Here is a 13686-nt window from a genome sequence, read left to right on the forward strand (position 1 = left end):
TGCAGCGCGGAACGTACCTCATGGTCACGCCATCGAGAGACTACCTGGCGTGTCACATGCGGAGTGGTGCCTACGTGCTATAGCAGACACTTCTCGTAATCCTCGAACAAGAGACCATTTGAGGACATACGATGTACCCCCTTAGACCGTATCTGGTTGGTACCTGCATCTGTCAAGCCAGAATCACCCAAGTGCTCAACACGGAAGTCATACCAACTCAAAATGTGGAGAAAGATGGGAATGTGTCACGGAAGTTGCTACTTCAAGTTGCATGCATTGTGAGTTATGGCACCGAATTTGCCCGCTAGATGGCAGTGATCTCTGTTTGGAGTTTTTACTCTGCCATCCAAACATGACATTAAATTTAACTGCCTGCCTGTATAATGCATCACTCTTCTGCGATTCGGTCATAGACATGCTGTTGCGATAAATTCCCTACTTACCACACAAGTTTTTCAACCTCAGAGAACAACCTTCTTGCAAGATTATCCCTGACGTATGATTCGAATTTGTTTTCAAGCACGGCAAATACATCGTTGACGAACTGGGCTGTGGCGGCTAACACATTATCATAGTGCCAGGCTGTGCAGTGGTTGTTGCAGGTACAAAAGCCCGTCCCACTTTCTTTCCACTTGAGTAAAAAAATACTGTGTAAGACTTTTTGTCATAGACCTCTCAAATTTTTTTACCACGTGTCAATATCTTGAATGACACCTGACTGGTAGCTTGGGCCAGGAACCGGTATGTGTAGAAATGCACGGTGAGGACGAAAACTTCGTACAGTTTAAGGATGGCCATCACCAAGAGCGATGTCCCTTCATTGTACACTGACTTCTTGTGCAGTCTAGCTCCTGTGACATGTTGTGAAATAGACTCCATGCCTCCCATACTACATTCAAAGAACTGCATTGGCAGCGTATCAGCTTGTATGCTCGTATAACTCCAGTCGCAACGAATTTGAATCATACATCGGGAATAATTTTACGAGATGGTTGCTCTCTAAGCTCGAAAAACTTGCAGGGGAAATTGATGGGTTTTATCGCAACATCATTCCCACGACCAACTCACAGGAGAATGATGCAGTATACAAGCAGGCAGTTAAATGTCATTCGTGGGCTGCCATTCGATAAAAAGCGGAAACTTCCGACAGAGATCACTGTAATCTAATGGGCAAATTCTGTGGCGCAGCATACGACGCAGGCAACTCTGTCACGACACGTACCCCTCTTTCTCTACAATTTGAACAGATTATTATGCTCACTCCCTTGTTGAGCAGTTGGCTGACTTCCACTTGAAAGATAAGGTCAGTGTCATTTCTGTCACCATTGAAAAGTATATATTTCATTTTCCAAGCGAATCACGCCCAAAATAACTCTCCGCTTCTTGGATTCGCTACGATTTATGCACGTGTCTCTTGTGTGTTGTGACAGCGCATCAGGAGAACATGCAAATCACCAGAGCCACATATCCCAATGATACAAAGTTTTAGCTTGTGAATAAGAAGAAAGGGTCTTTACGCACGAATACTTGAATTCGATAGAGATATACGATTGTTCTGGATCGTGCCTTCTGATACGCCACGCCAGCACTTTCGAGGGGTGCATGTGTTAGCGTCGAACTACTGCTCGGCATTGACATGCTGTCCTTCTTCAAATGTAGGATTTGCAGAGTACTTTGCCAGTGCGTGCACAGGTACGCCAAGGTGAATAACACGCGAATGAGCGAGAAGATGTTCAATCCATATGACAATTTAAGTTACATCTTTCACCTGGATGTAAACAACCTCTGTAGATACGCCATGTAACAAACTCTATCGTTTGGATGGTTTCAATGGCTACCTGAATATGAAATCATCAGATTAAAGGAAATGATCAATGATGTCGCTGCAGAAGTGCTGGCGAACATTTTATGTAGATAGAATTGGTATGTCTCACACATTCACCCATTTGCATGTCATTCACACTGACTTTCCACTGTGTGTGAAACACCTAGTCCCATAAAGTGATACCATCGCAGAGCTATTAATAATCCTTGGGAATATATAGTGATGTATTTAACAGTACAGAAACTTCCAGCATTGTCTCAGGTTGGGGATGGATCTTGTTAGAATCACCAGCGGCATCTCCCTTAAACAATATTGCTGGTTGTAGGAGTTCATTGATGTAAAAATCAAACAGAGGGCACTCGTGACGTGTAACTTTGAAAATGATTTTTACAAATTATTGAACAATTAAATTTTTGAAAGACCATGGAAAATGTTAGAGAATTCCGTAGAATTCATTTATTTTACCAGTGCTTGCTTCGTCATTTTGGAGCAAGGGACTATATCGCCAGACTAAATTTCCAGCTGGCCACCATGCTCAATGAAGCACTAGTTGCTGTGGAGCTTACAAAGGTTTCAGTGTAGTTCACGAAGCCTGTCTGTATCTGTATTGGAAGTGTCCAAACTCTAAATGTACCAATTACACTCTGAGTTGGCGAAGCCAAACTTCGTCGATCCAAGTTAGTTTAGGCACTGACAAAAACAAAAATTGCAACACCAAGAAATGATTAATGTAGAGTAATGAAATTTCGAAATACGTTTGTCTAGATAACATTTTTAAGTGATTAACATTACTAAATCACAGATTACTGTAAGCGCGAGGTAAGCCGTTGCAAACGCGAAATGCTGGTGCATAAATAACGGCTGTAACCGCCAGAATGTTGTATGCACGTATGCAGACGTGCATGCATTATATTCTACATATACCGTATGTCACTTTGTGAGACAGTATTCCATGCCTGTTCTACTTGGGCCGGTCGGAGTGACCATGAGGTTCTAGGCGCTGCAGTCTGGAGCCGAGCGACCGCTACGGTCCGAGGTTCGAATCTTGCCTCGGGCATGGATGTGTGTGATGTCCTTAGGTTAGTTAGGTTTAGTTAGTTCTAAGTCCTAGGCGACTGAAGATCTCAGAAGTTAAGTCGCATAGTGCTCAGAGCCATTTGAACCATTTTTGTACTTGGTCGGTAAATACAGGGACGGTTAATCATCGATATGGATGACGCTGGAGTTGTCGTCCGATGATGTCCCTTATGTGACAGATTTGGTGATCGAGCAGGCCAAGGCAACATCTCAGCACTCTGTGGTGCTCGCTGAGTTACAACAGCGGTATGTGGATGAGCGTTATCGTGTTGGAAAACACCTCCGGGAACGCTGTTCATGAATGGCAGCACAGTACATCGAATCATCAGACTGACGCACAAATTTACAGTCAGTGCGCGTAGGGTGACTACGAGAGTGGTGTTGCTGTAATACGAAATCGCACACCCGACTATAACCCCAGTGTAAGTCCAGCGTGTCTAGCATGCAGACTTGTTGGCTGCAGGTCCTCAACCGTCCTCTAGCTGACCAACACACGACCATCACTGGCACCGAGGCAGTGCAATGCTGAACCCAGCAAACTGTATGAATCTGGACGTCGATGTCTATGGTTCGCTGGATCTCGTGGACGAACGTAGCAAGCAGAGTTCCGAAAGAGCTCTGTTTGTGGGTACTATGTTGATTCTTATAGTCGTCCGTTCTCCAAAAACATCATAAAATCTCAGGACAAAACATGTTCTATAATCTACAACAGATTAACATCCTCATTCCTTACTTTATCACTCCACCTAATTTTCAACAGCAGTCTGTAGCACCACATCTCAGATGCTTCGATTCTTTTCTGTTCCGGCTTTCTCACAGTCCATGTTTCAGTAACACAGAATGCTGTGCTCCAAACATACATTCTCAGAAATTTCTTCCTCAAATTAAGGCCTATCTTTGATAATAGTAGACTTCTCTTGGCAGGAATGCCCTTTTTGCCAGTGCTAGTCTGCTTTTGATGTCCTCCTTGATCCGTTCGTCGTTGGTTATTTTGATGCCTAGGTAGCAGAATTACTTACCTCATCTACTTCACGTCAATCAATCCTGATGTTAAGTTTATCGCTGTTCTCATTTCTACCATTTGTCATTATGTTCGTCCTTCTTCGACTTACTCTCGATCTATATTCTGTACTCATTAGATTGTTCACTCAATTAAGCACATCATGTACCGGTAATTCTTGTTCACTTTCACTCAGGATAGCAATGTCATCAGCGAATTGCATCATTGATATCCTTTCACCTTGTATTTTAATTCCTTTCTCTTTCACACTTTTAAATCCGAGCACTTCATCCTTGGTCGTCCACTCTTAATATTCCCTCTTGGCTCTTGTACATATTGTATATTACCTGACTTTCCCTTCAGCTTAACCCAATTTTTCTCATAATTTCGAACATCTTGCACCATTTGACATTGTCGAATGGTTTTTCCAGATCGATAAATTCTATGAATGTATCTTCATTTTCCTTTAGTCTTCCTTCCATTTTCAACCGGAACGTCAGAATTGCCCCTCTGGTGCCTTTACCTTTCCTTAAGCCAAACTGATCGTCACCAAACACATCCTCAATTTTCTTTTTCATTCTTCTGTATATTATTCTTTTCAACAGCTTGAATGCATGAGCTATTAAGCTTATTGTGCGATAATTGTCACAGTTGTCGGCTCTTGCAATCTTCGGAGTTGTGTGGATGATGTTTTTCCGAAAGTCAGATGGTATATCGCCAGTCTCGTACATTCTACACACCAACCTGAAAAATCGTTTTGTTGCCACTTCCCCCAATGATTTTATAAATTCTGATGGAATGTTATCACTTCTGCCTTATGAGATCTTACGTCTTCCAAAGCTCCTTTAAATTTTGTTTCTAATACTTGATCCCCTATCTCTTCCATATTGATTCCTGTTTCTTGTTCTATCACGTCATCATACAAGTCTTCCTCTTCATAGAGGTATTCAGTGTATTCTTTCCACCCATCTCCGCTCTCCTCTGCATTTAATAATGGAATTCCCGCTGCACTCTGAATGTTACCACCTTTTCGTTTAATTTTACCGAAGGTTGTTTCTACTTTACTATATGCTGACTCAGTCCTTCCGATAGTAATTTCTTTTTCGATTTCTTCACATTTTCATGCAGCCATTTTACCTTAGCTTCCCTGTCCTTGCTATTTATTTCATTCCTAATTAACTGTGTTTCTGTATTCCTGAATTTACCTGAGAATTTTTGTACTTCCTTCTTTCATCAATCAACTAAAGAATTTCTTCTGATATGCGTGGTTTGTTCGTATTTACCTTCTTTGTACCTATGTTCTTCTTTCCTACTTCTTTGACTACTCTTTTTACAGATGCCTACTCCTCTTCAACTTAACTGCCTACCGAGCTATTCTTTATAGCAGTCTCTATAGCGTCAGAGAATTTTAAGCGTACCTTTTCATTCCTTAGTACCTCCATATCCCTCTTCTTTGTGCACTGATTCTTTCTGACTTGGCTCTGAAGCTTCAGCCTACTATTCATCACTACTAAATTGTGATCTGAGTCTAAATCTGCTGCTGGGTACGCCTTACAATCCACTAGCTGATTTCGGAATCTCTGCCTGATTATGACGCCACCTAACTGAAATCTTCCAGTATCTACTGGTCTTTTCCAAGTATACCTCCTCCTCTTGTGATTCTTGAACGGAGTACTCGGTATTACGAGCTGAAATTTTTTGCATAAATCTATTAATCTTTCTCCTCTCTCATTCCTAGTGCCAAACCCACTTTCTCCTGTAGCCCTTTTTTCTATTCCTTCCCCTACAACCGCATTCCAATCCCCCATGACTTTTAGATTTTCATCTCCTAATATATATTGAATTACCTGTCCAATATCGTCATATACTTCCTGTATAGCGTCATATTCGGCATCCGACGTCGGCATGTATACCTAAACTATCGTTGTCGGTGTTGGTTTGCTGTCAATTCTAATGAGAACTACCCTACCACTGAATTGTTCACAGTAACTCACTCGCTGCCTTACCTTATATGCATAACGAATCCTACTACCATTATACCATTTCCTGCTGCTGTTGGTACTACCCTGCACTTATCTGACCTTGCCTTCTTTCTGTTTCACTTGACTGACCCCCACTATGTCTGGATTGTGCCTTTGCCTCTTCCTTTTCAGATTTTCTAGCTTCCCTACCACGATCAAACTTCTGACATTCCATGCCCCAACTCGTAGAACGTTATTTTTCCGTTGGTTTTCTTCTCATGGTCACCTATCTCTTGGCAGTACCCTCCTGAAGATTCGAATGGGGGAGTAGCCCGGAATCTTTTGCCAATGGAGAAATCATCGTGACATTTGTTTCAGTTACAGACAACATCTCCTGTGGATATACGTTATGTGTCTTTAATGCAATGGTTTCCGTTGCCTTCTGCATCCTCATGTCGTTGATCATTGATGATTTTTTCAACTTTAGGGGCAGTTTCTCATCCTCTCACCTCTGTCCACTTCTCGGCCCTCTTTGACAAGGCTGTTGACAGATTGGCTGAATGAGGGTGACTGACTCCTTATGGCAGAAGCCTTCGACCGCCATTGCTGATGACTTTTTTATTCAAAATTTAAGCGGTGGTAGGGTTCGAAGGCGGGATCGAGAACATTTTGATTAGTATTCCACGCCACTACCCCTAGAGACTACGGGTCGTATAAGTACATGTTGCTGAATAAGGGCGACACAGTTCATCAGTGCTATGGGCGCCGTGGGACAGTAATCTCAGAAAGTAAACTCCTGCTCCAATTGCTGTATTCCTGGGATGAGCAGTTCATCACACCACCTACCAAAAGCCACAAATTTGAATGGGATCGAAGCAAAATTAATAATCACTTATATTCTCGTAGGGTTCTCGTCAAACCATGGAAATTTCCGTTTTCGGTTTTCCAGTCACAGGGCACTTCCCCACAAGCATGACATGATATGAGGAGACCATTTCAAGTGTTGGTCACGAGGGGAATTTAAAAGTGAGATTTATTGGGATGCTCCTTAAAGGACGTCATATTTTGCCTTTGTCAATGTAATGTATACCAACTACACACGCAACAGAAAACGTTAGATTTATTTTGAAGAAGTCATAATCCGAATCGGAAAATCAGAAAAGAGGCATTTACTTTTTGTAACTATCTTCGAGTTCTAAAACGCGAACTTAAAGGAGAAGGAAAATGTTATTCTTATAGGCAGAGATTGTACATACTGTGTGCTACATTCGCAGGATGAATGTAAAACGCAAGGTGTCTTGTAGAACACTGAGGATTTGTTAAACACATCTGCAATAATGCAATGCTGTACACACTAGGGACAAAGAACTAGGAGTCACATCACAGCATTTTCGGCAATAGTCGAAGGTAGCGTATTTGTAGTACTCGCACAAAATAACTTCGACCATGAGCAGAAACCCATTCTCGTTCTCAGCACTAGGCGAGTCCATCCCATTGTTACCAAGCGGCGGTCTCAACAGTCTGCTGTCGCCTGTTGAGCTGCGCGCTTTGTCCATTGTGAACGAAATACACCGAGATCACAAAAGTCATGCGATAGCGATATGAATATATACAGATGGTGGTAATATCGTGTACACAAGGCATAAAAGGGCAGAGCATTGGCGGAACTGTCATTTGCACTCAGGTGATTCATTATAAAAGGTTTCCGACGTGATTGTGGCCGCACGACGGGAATTAAGAGACTCTGAACACGGAATGGTAGTTGGAGTTAGGCGCATGGGACATTTCATTTCGGAAATCGTTAGGGAGTTCGATATTCCGGGGTCCACAGTGTCAAGAGCGTACTGAAAATATTACATTTCAGGCATTACCTCTCACCAAGACAACGCAGTGGCCGACGGCCTTTACTTAAACCGAGACCAGCGGCGTCTACGTAGAGTTGTCAGCGCTACCAGACAAGTAACATTGCGTGAAATAACCGCAGAAATCAATGTGAGACGTACGTCGAACGTATCCATTAGGACACTGCGGCGAAATTTGGAGTTAATGGGCTATGGCAGCAGACGACCAAAACGAGTGCTTTTGCTAACAGCACGACATCGCCCGCAGCGCCTCTCCTGGGCTCGTGGTCGTATCGGTTAGACCCTAGACGGCTGGAAAACTGTGGCCTGGTTAGATGAGCCCCGATGTCAGTTGTTAAGAGCTGATGGTAGGATTAGAATGTGGTGCAGATCCCACAAAGCCATGGGTCCAAGACTTCAACAAGCTGATGATTGCTCCATAATACACTCCTGGAAATGGAAAAAAGAACACACTGACACCGGTGTGTCAGACCCACCATACTTGCTCCGGACACTGCGAGAGGGCTTTACAAGCAATGATCACACGCACGGCACAGCGGACACACCAGGAACCGCGGTGTTGGCCGTCGAATGGCGCTAGCTGCCCAGCATTTGTGCACCGCCGCCGTCAGTGTCAGCCAGTTTGCCGTGGCATACGGAGCTCCATCGCAGTCTTTAACACTGGTAGCATGCCGCGACAGCGTGGACGTGAACCGTATGTGCAGTTGACGGACTTTGAGCGAGGGCGTATAGTGGGCATGCGGGAGGCCGGGTGGACGTACCGCCGAATTGCTCAATACGTGGGGCGTGAGGTCTCCACAGTACATCGATGTTGTCGCCAGTGGTCGGCGGAAGGTGCACGTGCCTGTCGACCTGGGACCGGACCGCAGCGACGCACGGATGCACGCCAAGACCGTAGGATCCTACGCAGTGCCGTAGGGGACCGCACCGCCACTTCCCAGCAAATTAGGGACACTGTTGCTCCTGGGGTATCGGCGAGGACCATTCGCAACAGTCTCCATGAAGCTGGGCTACGGTCCCGCACACCGTTAGGCCGTCTTCCGCTCACGCCCCAACATCGTGCAGCCCGCCTCCAGTGGTGTCGCGACAGGCGTGAATGGAGGGACGAATGGAGACGTGTCGTCTTCAGCGATGAGAGTCGCTTCAGCCTTGGTGCCAATGATGGTCGTATGCATGTTTGGCGCCGTGCAGGTGAGCGCCACAATCAGGACTGCATACGACCGAGACAAACAGTGCCAACACCCGGCATCATGGTGTGGGGAGCGATCTCCTACACTGGCCGTACACCTCTGGTGATCGTCGAGGGGACACTGAATAGTGCACGGTACATCCAAACCGTCATCGAACCCAACGTTCTACCATTCCTAGACCGGCAAGGGAACTTGCTGTTCCAACAGGACAATGCACGTGCGCATGTATCCCGTGCCACCCAACGTGCTCTAGAAGGTGTAAGTCAACTACCCTCGCCAGCAAGATCTCCGGATCTGTCCCCCATTGAGCATGTTTGGGACTGGATGAAGCGTCGTCTCACGCGGTCTGCACGTCCAGCACGAACGCTGGTCCAACTGAGGCGCCAGGTTGAAATGGCATGGCAAGCCGTTCCACAGGACTACATCCAGCATCTCTACGATCGTCTCCATGGGAGAATAGCAGCCTGCATTGCTGCGAAAGGTGGATATACACTGTACTAGTGCCGACATTGTGCATGCTCTGTTGCCTGTGTCTATGTGCCTGTGGTTCTGTCAGTGTGATCATGTGATGTATTTGACCCCAGGAATGTGTCAATAAAGTTTCCCCTTCCTGGGACAATGAATTCACGGTGTTCTTATTTCAATTTCCAGGAGTGTAGTATGGGCTGTGTTGACATGGAATGGAATAAAGCCTCTGGTACAACTGAACTGATCATTGTCTGGAAATGATTATTTCAGCTACTTGGAGACCAGTTGCATTCGTGGACTTCGTGTTCCCAAACCACAATGTCACCTGTTCACAATTAATCGCAATTAGTTTTCAAGAACATTCTGGACAATTCGAGCAAATATTCGCCCAACATGAATCCCACCGAACTTTTATGGGACATAACTGAAAGATCAGTTCACACTGGCAATACTTTCGCAATTATGGACGTCTCAGTATTTCTGCTGGGGACTTCCAACTACTTGTTGATTCCACGTGACGTCGAATTGCTGCGCTAGTCTGGGCAGATGGAGGTCCGATTTTAGGAGGCATCTCACTACTCCTCGCACCTCAGTGTACTGTGTGTCCGCTGCAGCGTGGAAGGTGGCCGATGTGCTACTCGGCAGGAATGGCTGCTCAGTAGCTTCTCTCACCCAACTTTAAGGAAACTACTCGGTAAAACAATTTGATTGCTTTCTATCTTATAGCCACATTCGTCTGCTTCATTGTAAACTGCCTTTTGTTTTGTAAATGATCATAGTTACTCTGATATTCAATAACACACCACACAAAATTAGAATTGTTGCAAAGAAAAATACGAATCACTATGAGTTTACGCTTGATGTGTGTTTGGTCAGTACATTGCTACGTATAAAATACAGGGAACATATTGAATATTTTCTAAAACTTGGCGGCAGATCTGTATATGCCTCCAGTCTCGAGAAAACGGATTGTATGTAGTGCATTTTCTTTGCTAGAGCGCACAAACGATATAGTGAAACGGAAATGTTAATATGATTCCTCATGCCTCATAAATGGACTGAGGCAAGTTTCAGGCAAACGAAGCATGGAAAGAGGAGAGTGTTTTGACACATGGTTAACATATGGAACTTCCTTATCTACTGTAACATATGAGTAACTACAGATTTTTTTCGATGAGATAATGAAAACTTTTTAAAGGTCATCGATAGACGGTGAAATTAGAATTGCTAGGGATTTACAAGCACATAAGTGAAGAAATAGCGCATTTATTTTTATATCGCATAAGGTTTTCATAAGATACTGACTTAACCTTTCCTCTTTGTTTGTTTAATAACATACTGTTTCAGAATTCTGTCACAATTTTAGCTGCATTGAGATGTTAGCGAGGTAAGATTGTGTAAACTCTGTTCAGTTTTGGCAAAAAAGCTTTTTAACATGGCAACAAGAGAAATGTTTGCATTACTCAAAACTCGACTCTGATAACAATTCCCTCAAAAAAATAAAAATAAACAAAAGAAAATTAAACGCCCTTTCTGTTGCAGTTTCAGATTAATTCCGTAACCAGTTGTGCTTTTAATAATTAATGGTTTACTCGACCGGTTATTGATTGTTGTGACATAACGTGTCAATATGATTGTTTGCAGACGCGCCACCAGTAGCTTTAGCCCTACATTTCTGCTTTGAGCTAGCCTTCAGACGTTGAACTCAATTTTATTAAAAGGCTGAACTGCACCTCCCTGCCATCTCGATGGACGCTCGCAGTCGAACCCCCATAACCACCGTTGACCCCGTCCCAGACACGCCGTCTTTGCAGGTACGAAGTATGGGGTATATACAATCCACTTTAAGTACAGCAAGAAAAGTATTCCCGGAAAAGAGGAATCTGCTGATGGCTAATGTCAATGTAAGTATTAGGAAATATTTCTTGAAGTATTTTCCTGGAGTGTACCCTTGTACGAAAGTAGAAAAGTGAACGACAGACAGAAAAAAAATACTGAGAATAGAAGCTTTAGAAAAGTGATGATACAGAGGAATGAAGGAGATTACATGGGAAGATCGAGTAATTAATGAACAGGTACTGATACTGTGGAAAAAAAGAAATTTATCGCGCATCTTGGCTACAAGTAGGCATCGGTTGAAAGGGCACATCCTGAGGCACGAACGAATAGTCAGTTTGATGATGAAGGAGAGTGTAGAGGTAAATACTACAGAGGGAGACCGAAGGATAAACACAGTAAACAGGCTCAAATGGATGTTGGTTGCAGGAGTTATGCAGAGATGAAAAGGCTTGCAAGGAGTAGACTAGGACAACAACTAAAGAACGAATTACAATTATTGAACTGATACTGGGCAATTCTTTCTGGGTTCAGTAACCAAAATTCACGTGAGGAAACTGCATTTATATTTATTTTTCTGTTAATGCTACTCTCTGTTATAACGTCACTGAATGCAAGTGAATGGTATTTTACGTAAGTGGAGAAGAACTGAAATGTTATCCCTGTATATAAAAGGCAATCTCCTGATCGATTGACAGACTGACTGACTCATCATCGCCCCGCCCAAACCTCTAAGGACAGAAACTTGAAAATTCGAGTAGGTGTGGATCTTACAGCGTAGGCGTCGTCTAAGATAAGACTTTTCGAAATTCCAATCCTAAGAAGATGGAATAGGGGATGAAAGGCTTTTGAAAGTATGTCGCTATTAAGGGAATTTTGAAGCTAGAACTACGAATTTGGTTTCTCAGTCAGAAAATAAAAAATTCGTATATCAGCATTTTTTGTAATCGAACCGCTAAGGCGGTAAAACGCAAGTGGAATACAATCTCAAGAAGAAAGTGGGTCATTCAATAAGGATTCCTTTACGATGTCCTTAAGATTGACGTTTAGTTACTTAAAATCCAGAGTCTTGTGAAGTTTCAGATTTTATGCAGACGATGAAGTTGCCAATAACGAAGTAGTGTTTGAAAAAAAGCTGCACAAACATTCAGTCCGATCTTGAGAGGTTTTCAGAGTGGTGCAGAGATTGACAGCTTCAATTAAATGTTCATCATAGAACGTAGTATTCTATGACTAAAGCATCAACGAGTCACAATTAGAACCGATCAACTCATACAAATACCTGGATGTGACGATTTGTAGGTATATAAAATGGAACGGTCACATAGGTTTAGTCACAGGCAAAGCAGGTGGTAGACTTTGGTTGACTGTTAGAAAATTAGGGAGATGCAGTCAATCTACAAAGGAGATTGCTTACAAAACGCACATGGGACCCATCCTAAAGAATACCTCATATGTCTACCAAACAAAAACTACCAGGGGATATTAACGTCCACAAGAAAGGACAGCACGATGGGTCACCGGTTTGTCTGACCCGTGGGAGAGATTCTGAAGAAGCAGAACTGGCAGACTCTTGAAGATACACGTAAACTATCCCAAGAAAGTCTACCAATAAAATTTCAAGATTCAGCTTTAAATGACTAATGGAAGAACATACTACAACCCCCAGCATATCGCTTCCGTAGGGATCGTGAGGAGAAGATTAAATTAATTACATCGCGCACACACGCGTCGTTCTTCTGGCCCTCCATTATTGTGAATGGAACAACAAGAAGCCGTAATAAGTGATATACTCTGCCGTACATGTAAATTCATTGTGTGTAGTGATGACTGTTGCAGAACTACCTTGCAGCATCGCTCGATACTGCCGTGTGTGACCGTTGACTGTGGATATTGTATCACAGACACAGTCCCTTTGACTGTTCAGAGATGTCACTAAACCCTCCCAAAGATATAAACAACTATGCATGGGCAGCGCCTATTAGATTAGACAGAGGGGGCACGACAGCAGATAAGTTCGTCATCCCACCAATAAGCAGGTACACGGCTCGTGTTGTCTGAAGTTCACCCATGCCTAGACGGTGAATACCGCTGTTCGATCGCGTCCGCATTGTTGCTTTGTGCCAGGAAGGGCTCTCAACAAGGGAAGTGTCCACGCGTCTCGGAGTGAACCAAAGTGATGTTGTTCGGACATGGAGGAGACACAGGGAGGCAGGAACTGTCGATCACATGTCTCGCTCAGGCTGCCCAAGGGCTACTACTGCAGTGGATGACCGCTACTTACGGATTATGGCTCGGAAGAACCCTGACACCAATGCCACCATGTTTAATAATGCTTTTCGTGCAGCCACAGGACGTCGTATTACGACTCAAATTGTGCGCAGTAGGCTGCATCATGCGCAACTTCACTCCTGACGTCCATGGCGAGGTCCATCTTTGCAACCATGACACCATGCAGCGCGGCACA

This window comes from Schistocerca gregaria, chromosome 1 (assembly GCF_023897955.1).
Source record: "Schistocerca gregaria isolate iqSchGreg1 chromosome 1, iqSchGreg1.2, whole genome shotgun sequence".
Classification (NCBI taxonomy): domain Eukaryota; kingdom Metazoa; phylum Arthropoda; class Insecta; order Orthoptera; family Acrididae; genus Schistocerca; species Schistocerca gregaria.